The sequence below is a fragment of the Loxodonta africana genome, unplaced genomic scaffold, assembly GCF_030014295.1.
Source record: "Loxodonta africana isolate mLoxAfr1 unplaced genomic scaffold, mLoxAfr1.hap2 scaffold_301, whole genome shotgun sequence".
Classification (NCBI taxonomy): Eukaryota; Metazoa; Chordata; class Mammalia; order Proboscidea; family Elephantidae; genus Loxodonta; species Loxodonta africana.
In genome coordinates this window covers 209,911-225,200 of record NW_026975021.1, presented here as the reverse complement: position 1 = coordinate 225,200, position 15,290 = coordinate 209,911, and the positions used below count along the sequence as shown (strand labels likewise).

Sequence of the window (15,290 nt, the reverse complement as noted above, 5' to 3'; positions counted from 1 at the left end):
CCATCCTTTTCTTTTTCCTTTTATGACTTAAAATAGTGTGTTGAAAACTGGATATCTTAAATATTATAATGTAACTCTGGAAATCAGAGTCCCTCCAGTCATTAGGGTTTGCTTTTTTTTTTTTTAATTGTTGAGGGCCAGTCATCCATTTGCTTAGTGATGTTTCCAAACTAGTTCTGCAAAGATTGTATGTCTTCTCATGTGTGGACACTGAAGTTCTGTTCTGTTATGACAGCAGTCAGTTCATGACCTGACAGTGATTTCTTTAAATGCTTGTAGCCAAAAAGAAAAAGTAACATTATCCCAGTCTTTGCAGATTGGCTCTGAACTGGGGTGTTCTTTCAGTGCTAAGCAAGAGCACCTAAAACTCTGCCTTAGCCTTCACTTCCTGCCCCCGTGGAGCCCAAAGATCAGCCAGAGGTGCAAGCCTAAAGCTTTGTCAGGATCTTTATGAGCATGTCTTCATCCTTAGGCAAGAATATTGCACTTCAGATTCTTCAGTATATGTGGTAGCCCTTCAAAGCCCTTAAACCACCAACCATTGTCCTCTCAGCCCCCTTTTTTCCAAGCTTTTGGATGTCTCTGCTGTTTTCTCTGTCCTTCATCCTTTGACCCTGGATGTAGGTTCAATTCTTATACCTTCGTACTGCTCAGTTTCCATCACATCATACATTTTTTCTTATGTGCTGTTGAGTCAATTCTGACTCATAGTGACTATAGGATGGAGTAGAACTTCTCCAAAGGGTTTCTAAGGCTGTAATATTTATGGAAGGAAACTGTCATATCTTTCTCCTGTGGAATAGTTGGTGGATCAAATCAAAAGGTTTAACAGCTGAGTGCTTAACCACTGCACTACTGGGGCTCCTTTTGACATCATGCATCATAATAGATTTTTAACACACCCCTCAGAAACATAGAAGTCCATAAATTGTCAAGGATACAGAAGATTTAACATGTATAAAAATACCAAATTGATATATGTGTATGTGTGTGCATTATCTAACCACTAAAGAATATACATTCATCTCATGCACATACATAGTGTTTATAAAAATTAACTGTATACTGTGTTATAAAGCAAGTCTCAACAAATTTCAAGAGTCTGCAATAATATAGAGGATACTGTGTAAGTACAGCGTAATTAAAAAAAAAAACCATCTTAGAAAAAGAAAATACAAAATCTCCATGTGCTTGGATATTTTAAAATACTAGGCATTAAAAAAGACATCATAATGAAAATTAGAATATATTTTGAAGTGAACAATTATGAACATAGTACATATAAAAATTGGTGCAGTACAGACAATATAATATAGGAAACTTATAGCCTTAAAAATATAATTGGAAAGAACAAATTTTGAAAAATAAGTGAGTTAAACATCCATTCAAAATGTTGGGAAAAAAACAGAAACAAACATTCATAGGAATTTTTGTTTCTATTAATGATTGGATACATGCAACAGACGATCAACGAAGACTAAAGTTAATTCTTAGAAAATGCTAGTAAAATTGACAAACTTTAGGCAAGATTGATCAAGTGAAAAAGAATGAAGGTATAAATAACGAATATCAGGAATTAGAAAGAAAATGACTGCAGATCTTGCAGAACTTAAAGATAATGTGAGAATGTTATGAACCATATTAGCTAATAAATTTGCAAATTTAGGTAAAGTAGGCAAACGTATCATACCATGTAAGTTAATAACAACGATTCAAGAAGAAACAGGAAGCAAAAGTAATTCCACAGTTGTTAATAGAATTGAATTGGAGCTCAAACTATTCTCAGAAAGAAAACTTCATGTCAGATGGCTTTTCCTGCAAATTCTGCCAAATATTCAAGAAATACTTCACAAATTCTTCAATATAAAATGAAATATATACCCAAACTCATTTTATAAAGCTTGTAGAATGAATATTGATACCACAACCTGACAAGAGCAGCACAAGATGGGAAAATTACAGGCCAATGTCACTGATGAACATAGATGCAAAATATAAAAAGAAATAGGCAAAACAAATCCAGCAATACTCTAAAGAAGAATATATTATGACCAAGTTGGGTCTATCCCAAGAATTCAAGGTTAGTTTAACATTCAAAAATGAATCAGTATAATTTGCCATATGTACAGGAAAAATAAATGTGGTTATACTAATAGGTGTAATAAAATAAGTATTTGATAACCTCCAGCATCCACTCATGTTTTTTAAAAGAACATCTAGCATGCCATGAGACCAGAAGAACCAGAAGGTTCCCGGCTACTGTCGCTGAACATTTTGATCAAAGAGTCCATAGCAAAGCCCTGATCAAAAGGGGGAAAATGCAGAACAGAATTTCAGATTCTCATGAACCCTAGACTTTTTGGAGCCATTGAGGGTGAATGAACTCCTGAAACTATTGCCGTGAGATAATCTTTAAACATTACACCAAAAGCCTTCCCTTGAATCATCTTAAAACTGAAGTATAAAAAAGAAAACACCATACTGTTGCCATTGAGTTGATTCCGACTCAGAGACCCTGTAGGACAGAATAGCACTGCCGCATAGGGTTTCCAAGGTGCAGGTGGTGGATTCAAACTGCTCTTCTTTTGCTTGGCTACCGTATCACTTAACCACTGTGCCACGAGGGCTCCAGAACATTAGCTACTTAACTAATAAAAATGGTCTACCTTGAGCATATGCTCTTTTAAGAACTGTCTATATGGCATCAGATTGCCAACAGCTACTGAAAAGATTAGATAGGAACCTTAAGGAGCAGTGGGTTTATGCTAATGACAGAGGAACTACTCAGAAAAGGAGGGTAAGAATGGTTGCACAACTTGAATGTAACCGATGTCGTTAAATTGTACAGGTAGAAACTGTTGAGTTGGTGTATGTTTTGCTGCATATATTCTCAACCACAAAAAATACATTTACAGGTAATAATTAACAAAAAATGTCAAGGAGAGCTAAATATTTTGAAAATAAGACAGAGTTGCATGTGAGGGAATGAGTGGGGTGAGCTGTTTTAGATTAATAGTTAGTAAAGGCTTATGGGATCAGGATATTTGAGGAGATAACTGACCTATATCAAAGGAGAGAATAGCTGTATGAAGTTCTGGAGGGAGGATATTGCCAATAAAGGAAAGAGTTGTTTCTGAGGCCCTTTAATAACCAAGTGTTCTGGCATGTTTTGAGGAAGCTCAGGAAATAAGTCATGGCTAGTGTGGAGTGAACCGAGGGAAGACTGTTAGGAAATGAGGTTAGTATGGTGGGCAAGCCCCGCATCATGAAAGACCATGGGAAGGATTTGGGAATTTTTCCTAATTGCCATGAGAAGCCACTGAGGTGATGCTGTTATGTAGACTGTAAGAGGGAAGATCGGTGGCACGGAGTCCAGTTTTCACCAAGAGATGATGGTGGATGTAAGGTGGAGGTAGTGAGAAGTGGATAGAGTCAGGATTTATTTTAAGGTAGCGCCAAGAGTCCAGAATATGTGTCAATGGATTGGATGCAAGATTTGAATAAAGGAGAGAAATCAAGGATGATTTCTAGGTTTTTGTCCTGAACAATCCAGAGGATAGTGAGAACATTTGCTGAGATAAGGAAGACTGGGAGGTAGATAAGACACTTGGACGAAGAATTTTATTTGAACCACATTAAGTTTCAGATGCCTAGTAGACATTCAAGGGGAGATGTGAGGTCAGCCATTGGTGAAGGAACAGGGCAGAGTATGTAAATGAGGGTATCCTAGGGCTCAGGTGGAATTGACTGCCATGAATTGGGTCAGATAACCTAGACAGTGAGAAGTGATGAGTGATGTTACTTAAACAGGGCATGGAAATCAATGAAAAAGGTGTGGGAGTGGCAGGGAGGCTAAGGTAGAGAAGTTTCTCTCTTCCTAAACCTGATTGGCTGGATTTGAAGACATCATAAGTTCCTGTATGAGAAATATCCAGCAAATTACCAGTTGATTTAATAAATTGATAACAAAGTCTACCTTTCAGCCAAAGATTGAAAAACAAACAAACCAATTGCCATCCAGTGAATTCTGACTCTTAGCAACCCTATAGGACGGAGTAGAACTACCCCATAGGATTTCTAAGGAGCAGCTGTTGGATTCAAACAGCAGACCTTTTGGTTAGCAGCTGAGCTCTTAACCACTGCACCACCAAGCTCAAACCAAGAATAACACACATGAGGAACTTACTCCTTAGTTCAATCAAGTATGTAGAAATTCAAATTTGTAATTTTGGAGATTCCCCCTCTTTTTTTTCAAAGTGGGGGGCATTGAGATGCAGGATTTTCCTATGCCCACCATCCTAAGGGATTTAATTAACCCATAGTTGAGACATTGTAAACATCTCAAGAAATTATTACCTTTGAGAAACTTGAGGGTGAGTAAGCATATCACCTGGCTCCTCTTAAACTCCTTTTAAAAACCTGACTTGAAGACTCACCTGCCTTTTTGAATAAGTGCCAGCTTGAATAGGCAGGGTTCAGGGAATTGCCAACCAAAGGTATGGTTTCTCCAGAGGCCTCCAAGGGGTGTAAAAGAAGAGCGGAGCCAGACCCCGTGCTTGGGACACACCCTTGGTAGGAAATATTTGAGTGTGTGTGTGGTGAGGGGAGCACTCGGTGTGGGAGAGTGGGGTGGGTGGGTAATAGGGAAATGCCTGTTTTTTTTTTTTTCTGGTTTTAAGAAACAGTTTTTTACTTTTTTTTTTTTTTTAATTACAACGAGCAGTTCAGTGGAGACATGTTCCTTATCTGCAGGGGCTAGTGGAATTGCTGATAGCTGAGAATGTAGCCTGCTCCCCAAGTGCGAGTTGGCATTTTAGAGAGAAATCTTGATGTTTGGAGCACTGACTGGCCCTGCCTTTTCTAAATAATTAAGGGTGGTGGGGTGGTGGTGAGAGAAAGAGGATGGTCTGTGAACACTGACCCTGGAAAATTAACTCCCAAGTGTGTGGGTTGTGGATAGCAGGAAAAGAACATCACCCGCAAATGACAGCAGTGCCTTTATTTATTTATTTATGCTTCTTTTTAGTTCTGAGTTGTTTTTAAGCCACAAATTAATGGGGCCACCATGAGTTTTCAGAGAATGAGTTTTACAAAAATCTAAGTGTTTTAAATATTGCAAGGATTTACTTATATATGCTGTATATGAGAAAAGTCCTTACAGTTACAGGGAGGAGAAAGAAAGTATATTCAGGAATTAAATTTTCACAGTTCTCTGAATTCTTATATTTCTCTTGTTGTCCATTTTTCTTTTTTTGTCCTTCATCCACCCCTTCCACCTTTACCCACTGTCTTCATCATCTAGTGCTGCCGTAACAGAAATACCATGAGTGGATGGCTTTAACCAAGAGAAATTTAATACCTCGCATTAAAGTAGGCTAATAGTCCAAGGCATCAGCTCTAAGGGAAAGTTTTCTCTCTCTTTCGGCTCTGGAAGAAGGTCCTTGTCCTTATCCTTCCCATGGTCAAGGAGCTTCTCAGGTGCAGGGACCCTGGGTCCAGAGGACATGCTCTGCTCCTGGTGCTGCTTTCTTGATAGTCTGAGGACCCCAACTCTCCGCTTGCTTCCCTTTCCTTTTACCTCTTGCGAGATAAAAGGTGGTGCAGGCCACACCTCAGGGAAAGGTGACCTGAGTGAGGGTGGTGTTACAATCCCACCCTAATCCTCTTAAAGTAAAATTACAATCACAAAATGAAGGACAACTAGGCAATAGTGGGAATCATGGCCTAACTAAGTTGAAACACACGTTTTTTAGGGTCATAATTTAATCCAAACCAAATCAAACTTGTCACCATCAAGTTGATTACAACCCGTACAGACCCTAGTTGATATTAACTCATAGAGACCCTATAGCATAGAGTAGAACTACCTCATAGAGTTTCCAAGGACTAGTTGGTGCATTCGAACTGCTGACCTTTTGGTTAGCAGCTGAGCTCTTAACCACTATGCCACCAGGCCTCCTCTTGATACACAGTCCACCCTAATTCACCACTGTGTTAGAAAAAGGTTTTGCTATTCTGAAATAAGAACTTTTTACTATACTTTTGTGTTCGTGGTTGCTTTGGGTATGTCTTTAAGCACTGAACAGTTAACTCATACCCATTAAAAACCCATTGCCACTGAGTCTATTCCAACTCATAGCGTCCCAATAGGGCAGAGCAGAACTGTGCCATAGACTTTCCAAGGAGCGCCTGGTGGATTTGAACTGATGACCTTTTGGTTAGCAGCCATAGCTCTTAAACACTACACCACCAGTGTGGGAGGGGTTTAATTGATAACATGATGTCTGGGCTCCAAGGGAGATGGAATGGATGTGCAGGAGAAGGGCATGCAGAGTCAGCCTGTATAGTCCCCTGAACTCTGTTCAAGATCATACCTCAGTAATCACTTGAATCTAAACATACAACTTTAACAGTTGATGTAAATGACTTTACACATGAATTTTGGAACGCAACTATTTCTCAATGGAAGTTTCTTCAACTAAGCTGTTTGTATTCCCTTGATAATTATGAAAGCTAACATTTATTGTGTTCATTCTGTGTGTAAGGCCTTTTTCTAAGTGCCTTGTGTGTTTTATTTAACCTGCGTAACAACCTTTTGAATAAGACTCATTTTAGAATTGGGAAACTGAGGCAGTGAGAGGTAAAGTAACGTTCCCAGATCAACCAGCTGATAGATTGAGTTAGGATTTAAACCCAGGCAGTTTGTTTCAGAATTTGCTTATGTAATCACTGTACATGACAGCAGTGAGCCCTAGTGGCTGTGTGGCTAAAGAACTTGGCTGCTAACTGAAAGGTCAGTGGTTCGAACCCACCAGCCTCTCTGCAGGAGACAGATGTGGCAGTCTGCTTCAGTGAAGACTTACAGCCTTGGAAACCCTATGTGGCAGTTTTACTCTGTCCTTTGGGGTCACTATGAGTTAGAATCGACTTGATGACAGTGGGTTTTGGCACATAATACTAATGTGCAGTGTATTCTGTATGCCGTGTATATGTTCAGAAACTAATTTTCCCAACATTTATGCCATATATAGATTACCAGTCCAGTTGCCGTTGAGGAGATTTTCACTCATGACGACCCCGTGAGTTTTCAGAGTAGGACTGCCCTCCATACGGTTTTCAATAGCTGTAACCATTTGGAGGTAGATTGCCAGGCCTTTCTTCCAAGGCAACTGAGTGGATTTAAACTGCCAACCTTTCAGTTAGTAGCTGAGCACTTAACTCTTTGTGCCACCTAATACATATATATACTAGGAGGTTTTCCTCCTTATTTGTACTTTAATGTTTTGTAGCCTCTTATGAATAGTTGTTCCTGGCAGTGAACTAGATGCTAAAGAACAGAATAGGCACATGTAACCCTCTCTCACCTTCTCCCTCCCCTCTTTCACAGAGATGAAATGAAAAGGAATTAATGAGGACAGATTATTGGATTAGGGCCCATACTCAGGGCTCTAACAGCATGGGGAGTTTCTCCTGTCACTTCAGTTCAGGAATTGGCACCTGCTTTTTGTGAATCACAAATACCAGTGCTTTATATCAAGCCATTTAGATTTGGGGTATGGAGCAATGACTTAAAAAAATTAAATTTTATGTTCAGAGATTTTTTCTAATAATTATTTACATTTATTTTAATTGTATATTCTAAAGCTGCTACAAAAAGGCATGAAATAATTGTTTAAATTTTAATTCATATGGGTCAAATTGTATGTTAAACTACCTATTGTCACCTTCAGGGTCGTTGTTATGTATGAGCCAATTGTTGTGGCCACTTGTTACCAAGTATGACCTGCTTCTCCAGGGACTGATCTCTCCTGACAACATGTCCAAAACATGTGAGATGAAGCCTTGCCATTCTTGCTTCTCAGGAATATTCTGGCTGTACTTCTTTCAAGACAGATTTGTTCATTCTTTTGGCAGTCCGTGGTATATTCAATATTCTTTGCCAACCCCTTAATTCATTGCCTTCAGTTTTTCTTTAGTCTTCCTTATTCATTGCCCACCTTTCATGTGCGTATGAGGCGACTGAAAACACCATGGCTTGAGTCAGGCGCACATTAGTTTTCAAGGTGACATCTGTGCTTTTGAACACTTTAAAGAGGTCTCTTGCAGCAGATTTGTCCAGTGCAGTGTGTCGTTTGATTTCTTGACTGCTGCTTCCGTGGGTGTTTATTGCGGATCAAAGTAAAATGAGGCCCTTAATGACGTCAACATTTTCTCTGTTTATCATGATGTTGCTTATTGGTCCAGTTGTTAGGCTGTTGGTCTGTAGTCTTTGATCTTCATCAGTAAATGCTTTAAGGCCTCTTCACTCTCAGCAAGCAAGATTGTATCATCTGCATATCTGAGGTTATTAATGAGTCTTCCTCCAATCCTGATGCCTTATTCTTCTCATACAGTCCAGCTTCTCGGATTATTTGCTCCGCATACAGATTGAATACATATGGTGAAAGGATACAACGCTGATGTACACCTTTCTTGACTTTAAACCATGCTATATTCCTTGTTCCGTTTAGATGACTGCCTCTTGTTCTATGTATAGGTTTCTCATGAGAACAGTTAAGTGTCCTGCAATTCTCATTCTTCCCCATGTTATGCATAATTTGTTATGAGCTAGAGTAGGTCTCAGAAATAATGTGCCATTTCTTCCAGTTGGTCATGCACAGCTGGTCGTGCACCCTAGGTGGTAGCAGCTAAGGCCTGTCTCAGAAACACTCCCGTCCTCACTTAGCATGAGTCTTCACACTGCTCCATCTTCTTTCCCATATGTGTCTCCTGCCCTCCTCGGTAAAAGAATCAGTGGCCGGGGAAAATGATAGTAGTCCACTGATGAGATTTATTCTTTTATTATACTTTATTTTATCATTTGTTTTTATAACATAGTTCCGTTAAAATCAAGGGTAATAAAAATGTTTGTATGATGGAAGTGGATAATCCCACCCATTGTGCCCATCTAAAGTTTCATGAGAAAACTGTGCCCACAACAGAGGGCTCCCACTCCTCTGGCTCACTGTATTTTCTCCTTGTTTATTTGCTCTTCCCTCTTTCCTGATGGATGCATGGGACCACTGAGCTACAGGACTCCACAATTCTCCTTTTCATACCAGTGTTACTATAATCTTGGGTTCATGGGCTGCTTTGCCACAGATTTACTCATTCTGTTTCTGTTAATTATTTCATTACTTAAAAATCTCTCATGAATTTTTCCAGAAGTACATTCTATTCCTCAAAAACTTGGAAGCAATGGGAAAGTATGCAATAAATAACAAGAAAACATACATAATGCATAGAATAAATTATTAACGTTCCGATATGTCTGTTATCTTACTTATATTGGCATGTACGTGTATTAGAGTCTCTGATTGGTGCAAAATGGTTAATATCTTGAGCTGCTGACAGAAAGTTGGAGTTCAGGTCCACCCAGAATTGCTGTGAAAGAGAGGTCTGGCAGCCTACTTCCGAAAACTCAGCCATTGGAACCCCTATGGAGTACAGTTCTACTCTGGTACAGTGGTGTCATCATGAATCAGAACTGACTCAGTGGCAACTGATTTTATGTGTGTATTAGCGCACACATTTATGTATATTAACACGGATATTATATCCTGATATTTTCATTCATCATTAGTCTTTTCTCATGATAAATTTTTTTTTTTTAATGAGGGCATTAAATTACTTTATAATATTCTGTGTGCATGTAGTATATGTTTTTTAACGATTTGACTATAGTTGCAATAATAAATGTGCATGTTTCTAGTAATCTTCAACGTATACTTACATCTTTTTAACATACATCTCTGTCATTAAATCTCTTTGTTTAATTATTGTTTAACACTCTTTACGCCTAAGAGATGGTCTCAGAAGCAGCCCTGATCAGTTTTTCTCCCTCTTACTCATGAAGCCCCTTAATGTATCCCAAGGTATCAACTACGAAGGATTTTACGTACTTATCGTTTGTTTATTTTTCTTTCAGTCAGTATATTCCATGGGCCAGAAATAGTCTATGTTATGCAGATACAGTGGTGAAAGGTACACACTGTCCCTGTCGTCATGAAGGGGACAACCCAGTGCAGGTGGGAGGAGCACTGGGGAAATGCAGCTGAGAGCAAGGACAGACAACCCTCCAGGAACCACACTGGACTTCAGAGAGGCTTGTTGGCTGCTGTTCACCTGGCAGGCTTCTAGATACCCGAGTACCCTTGGGCTTGGTGCCTGCTCCTCTCTCTGTTGACACCCTCCCTCTAGGATGCCTCAGTGAGTTCACTGCTGTCTATTTGTAGCTAAGGACGTGAGGTTTATACCTCCATCCATTCAAACTCCTCCTGGGTCCAGACTCATATATTCAAATGTCAGCCTAACTCTCTGTATTGACCTCTTTATGCATTATAATGATACATTCCTCATATGGCCATCATGAAAGCAAACATGAAAGGAAAAGCACAGGAGTGCCTGGCACCAGTGTAGGTACTCAATGAACATTAGCTGTTGGTATTATCCTTGACATCTCCGTGTGGGGTGAAGTTTTATTACCTGACATCTCCATGTGAATATCTAACACCTACACCATGTTATCTAGGCTATGAAACAATTCTTGGTTCCAACCACCATTCTTTTCTTATCCATGAATTTCTCAAGGCTTTGGTGATGGGATTGTGTGTTTTTCCACACAATGGATGTGATTAGGAATGGTTGGCCAGGTCCTACACAATAAATTGCTCCAGCATTCCTTTGGGTGACCATTGAGACAAGTTTCAGCCAACAAATGTAGCAAAGAATTGGAACCACTCTCAGCTGTTCATGCGAGTACTCTCAATCCAGAATATCTGGTAAGTCGACTGTTAGGGATTGAATTGTGTCCCTCCAAAATGTATGTGGAAATCCTAACCCCTGTACCTGTAAATCTGACCTTGTTAGGAAAGAGGGGGCCTGCTTTTATTATGTGAATGAGGTCATACCAATGTAGGGTGGGTCCTAAGCCTAACTCTTCTTAGTTATAAAAGGAGCAGAATACACACAGACACAAACAGGTGAAAAGGAAGACAGACAAAGAAGACAGATGCTTCCAGAAGGCCAGGAACACAAATGATTGCTGGCATCTACTAGAAGCTGAGGTAGACAAGGAAGGACCTCCCACTACAGCCATGCCCTGAATTCGAACGACTACCTGCTAAACTGTGAGAAAATAAATTTCTGTTCTTTAAAGCCACCCAGTTGTGTTATTTTTTGTTATGGAGGGACTAGGTAGCTAACACACATACCCGTTCTTATAAGTTCAGCCCAGTGCAGAATAATTTTCTTCCCTCCTTGGTCTAGACCACCCGAACCTGCTCTTTCCCTATCAGTGTCCTTTGCTTTCACCTAAGAGCTATGACAGAGTCAGCTTGATGCTGATGCATTGAAATTTCAATTTATTTTTTATTTATGATTACTATTAATTCCATTATTTTCTACAGTTTTCAATGGAGACAGTCCTATAATCTATGAATAGCATTTATACTTTTTCTCTTTTTGTACTAGCTTACACTTCCGGTGTTCAATGTTTAATAAAAGTAATGATAGAAGCACCCTTATTTTATTGTTTATTAATTTTAAAGAGAATGTCCCACACGTCACCATGAATTATCATGCTAGTTGTAGTTTTCCACGTTCGGGAACTCCTTTTCTGTTCTATATTTGCTCCTAGTCCTTATCTCTCCGTGTGATTGGATTTTATCAACCTGCTTTGCCCCCATCTCTTGAGGTGAGCATATGTCTTCGCTTCTTTCACCTATGCATGTGGTGAGTGAAATTACTAAATCTTTAACGTTCACTCAAATTTGTATGCCTACAATAAACCGCCTTGATCATGGCATGTTACGTGGTTTATACTTTGCTGGATTTCCTTTGCTGGCATCTTACGTAGGGTTTTGCATTTCAGTTACTGAGTGTGCTTGTCCTCTAACTCTTCTTCTACCATCCTTCTCTAAAATTTGTTATCATTTTTAAACTAGGCTTAAGGATCAAGTTAGGGGAGTATCTCATGGTTTTCTAATCTCTGTTGACTATGTACAAGATTAAAATGACTGTTTCTTGCATGTTTGCTGGAACCTGACTGGAAACGATCTAGGTCTGCCATTTTCTTTGTAGGGAGATCTTGAACTACTGACCCATTTTATTTAGTGGTTAAAGGCATCTTCTGGTGCTAATTTACTTAGAAAAAATTCTGATGCATGTTCTAGGTTGCTCGAATCTCATCTTCAAATATTGATTATCAGGGCTTGTAGCCTCATGCAAGGCAATTCATCAATCCCAGATTTCCCCAAAGTCAGGCTCTGCAACTCTTCCCGGTACCAAATTCCCTCATTTAAGACTTATTTGCAAAGAGACAACAGTATGCTATCTATGCAGTTGTTTATCCACAACCTTCTTGAGTCCATAATGTGAGGATACAGTCTTCTAATACTTTTTTTGTAATTGTTCTCTTTCTTATTTTTTTTTTCCTTTTTTCACTGCCAATACCCACCCCCCCCAGTCTAGTAGTTTTAAAGTTGTGCGTTTCAGGTTCAAGTCTGTAATCCAACTGAGCTTCTGTGTGTGCTGCATGTGTGCATCAAAAGAACGCGCTTCTAGAAGCAGAAAGCAGGCAGTGCGACTGTTGGGTGGTTGGTGGGGTAGGGGGAGGGGAGCTGCTGCCCAGAGAGGGCGCCCGAGGGAGGCAGGAGATGCCGGGCTGCCCACCGCAAGCCCACAGGCTCCAAGGAGGAGGAACCTGCGTGCGCCATGAGCCTTTTGAGACAGGCCCAAGCCCACCCAGCCGGGTGCTAACCTCGCATCCGCCAGGCTTGCAGGTTCCACCAGGACTAGGGGAAGCCTAAGGCCGAGGAGGGCAAGGTCTAGGGTCTGGACCTGAGAACTGGTTCTGCCACTTGTGATCGCAGCGCTTATGCTGGAAAGGAGGGCAGGAAGCATATCGCAACGTGTGTCCGGACGATGACCCAGAACGGGGGAGCTGTGGTCACCCACGGACTCTGGGTCTGCATATGGAGGCCCCCAGGGTGCAATTCCAGGAGCAGAAGGCAAAGCCACAGAGGCCAAAGTGCACCTCGCCGATGCTTCCCAGGGGCATTTCCCCAAATATGGGGAGCAGTCCCTCCTCTGGGCTAGGGACTTTGTTTCCTCCATTGTCATCACTGACTGTGAGCAGAATCTAGTCTATGCAGACTAATGAGGAGTTATCAAAATGAGCTCCAAACTCCGGATTTGAGTTAAGGATCATAAATTAACACAGAGAAATATGACTTTAGCAATAAGTGACTGTTTGAAGCCCAAGTTGCCTTAAAACACGGAATTTCAGTCTTTCAGCTCCTCTGCTAATCTAGTGACTAAGAACAGGATCTCACTGGAGCTCAAAGATGTGGGGCACTGGGAATACTCTGGGTCTGTCTGCTCACGGCTGATTGCCTGATCCCAGTTTTATTATACAGCTTAAATACAGACCAGAAGAGGAGTTTGGGGCTTGACACCTGACATCTTAACACCAGTTCCTGTTTCTTGAGGAAGGAAGAGGTAAAATAAATCAGCGTTTACTGTGTAGTTCTCCATCCCCAGAAGTCCTGATGAAGACCCTCTCAGGTAAGGATTGACAGGGAGTGGCTTGGTTTACTATTCAACTTTGTCCTTCAGTCACTTTGTTTATGTCCTGTATGTAAACTATTATGCATTGACAGAAGCATTCTAATTCTTATGCAGAATGACTAGACCTGCTGCAGAATGACTATATTGTGCCTCCCTTGGGCACCCCTGTCTGCGCAGCACCCCCCACCCCCAACTGCCCAACCGCCTCTCTCCTGGCATTCTGCTTCTAGAAGTATGTTCTTTTGATGCAGAGATGCAGCACACACAGAATCCCAGCTGGATTACAGACTTGAACCTGAAGACCTTATGCAGAATGACTATTTATGAACCCCTAAGCTTAGTACTAAAGCAGGTACTTACTCCTCAGAGAAGGCCCTGGGGGAGGTTGATACATGCATTCCCCAGTGCTCCTGCTGCTCTAGAAGTGCCTGAAATGCCTCTCTGGGAAAGGCCTTCAGAGTAGGCTCATGGCCCACGTGGGAATTCAGGCCTATTTTTCTGTTAGAACATCTCATTTCGCTCTGAAAATTTTATTATCCAGTTTATTCACCAGGCATGAGTACAGACATCTCATATTTTCAAAATAATCCCATTCTCTAATACTAATTTGCCACCAAGAGTATATTCCAAAGTGTTTCCAATAGGCTAGAAAGTCTTTCCAAAGAGGGGAGTCCTGCGCCATGTTGTGCAGTGACAGCAGGGTTGGCATAATATGTTTACCCAGATACCTACCACTTTTTAAAAATTTTTTATTGTGCTTTATTTGAAACTTTACAGAGCAAATTACTTTCTTGTTCAGCCATTTATACACAATTGTTTTGTGACATTGGTGGCAATATTCATGATGTGTCAGTATTCTCTTCTATGCTCCAGTTCCCCGTTTCCATCCGCCATGATTCCTGTTCCATCCTGCCCTCTTTTCTGTGCTTTTGGGCAGGTTTTGCACTTTTGGTCTCATACACACGATTGAACTAAGAAACACTTTCTTCACGTGTGTTATTGTTTGTTTTATAGACCTGTCTAATCTTTGGCTGAACGGCAAACTTCAGAAGGTACTTTCCACTTTGTTGCTTTCCATAATTCCTGAAATTCCAAGCCTGCCACCTGAAGAACTTCCTTAGTGTTTCATTTAGAACAAGTCTGGTGGCGATGAATTCTCTTAAGCGTCCTTCACCTGAGAATGTCAGTATTTTTCCTTTACTCATGAAGGAAATAACAGCCTATAGAACACTGGGTTAATGTTTCTTTTCTTTCAGTGTTGAAAAAATGTTGTTTTCACAGCCTTTTGGCCTCCATGGCTTCTGATGATGAATACAGAGTCATTCCAATTGTTTCTCCTGTGTGAGATGAGTTGTTTTCTCTCTAGCTTCTTTGAAGATATTTTCTTGGTCCTTGTTATTCCACAATTGACAGTGAGGCATTTGGGCGTAAAATTATGTGAGTTTAACTTGTTGGAGTTTGCATAGCTTGTTGAATCTGTAAGTTTATGTCTTTCAACAAATTGGGAAAGTGTTGAGCCAGTATTTCTTTAGATACTTTTTTCTACACCACATATTTTCTCTACACCTTATGGAATTCCAGTAAATAAATGTTAGATATTTTTGGATTTTTTTGAGGCTCTGTTCATTTTTTTTTTCAATATTTGTCCTCTGTTTTCAGATTGGATATTTTCAATTGAACTA

General features: G+C 40.3%; 1 long non-coding RNA gene across 2 annotated transcripts in view; it reads left to right on the top strand.

Annotated features, from left to right (window-relative positions):
• Positions 1 to 15,290, top strand: part of LOC135229453 (uncharacterized) — a 58,429-nt gene that overhangs the window by 28,699 nt on the left and 14,440 nt on the right. For both annotated transcript variants that reach the window (XR_010320158.1, XR_010320159.1), the window contains exon 2: positions 13,458 to 13,605. This is a non-coding gene — a long non-coding RNA (uncharacterized LOC135229453). The remainder of the gene's footprint in view (positions 1 to 13,457; positions 13,606 to 15,290) is intronic.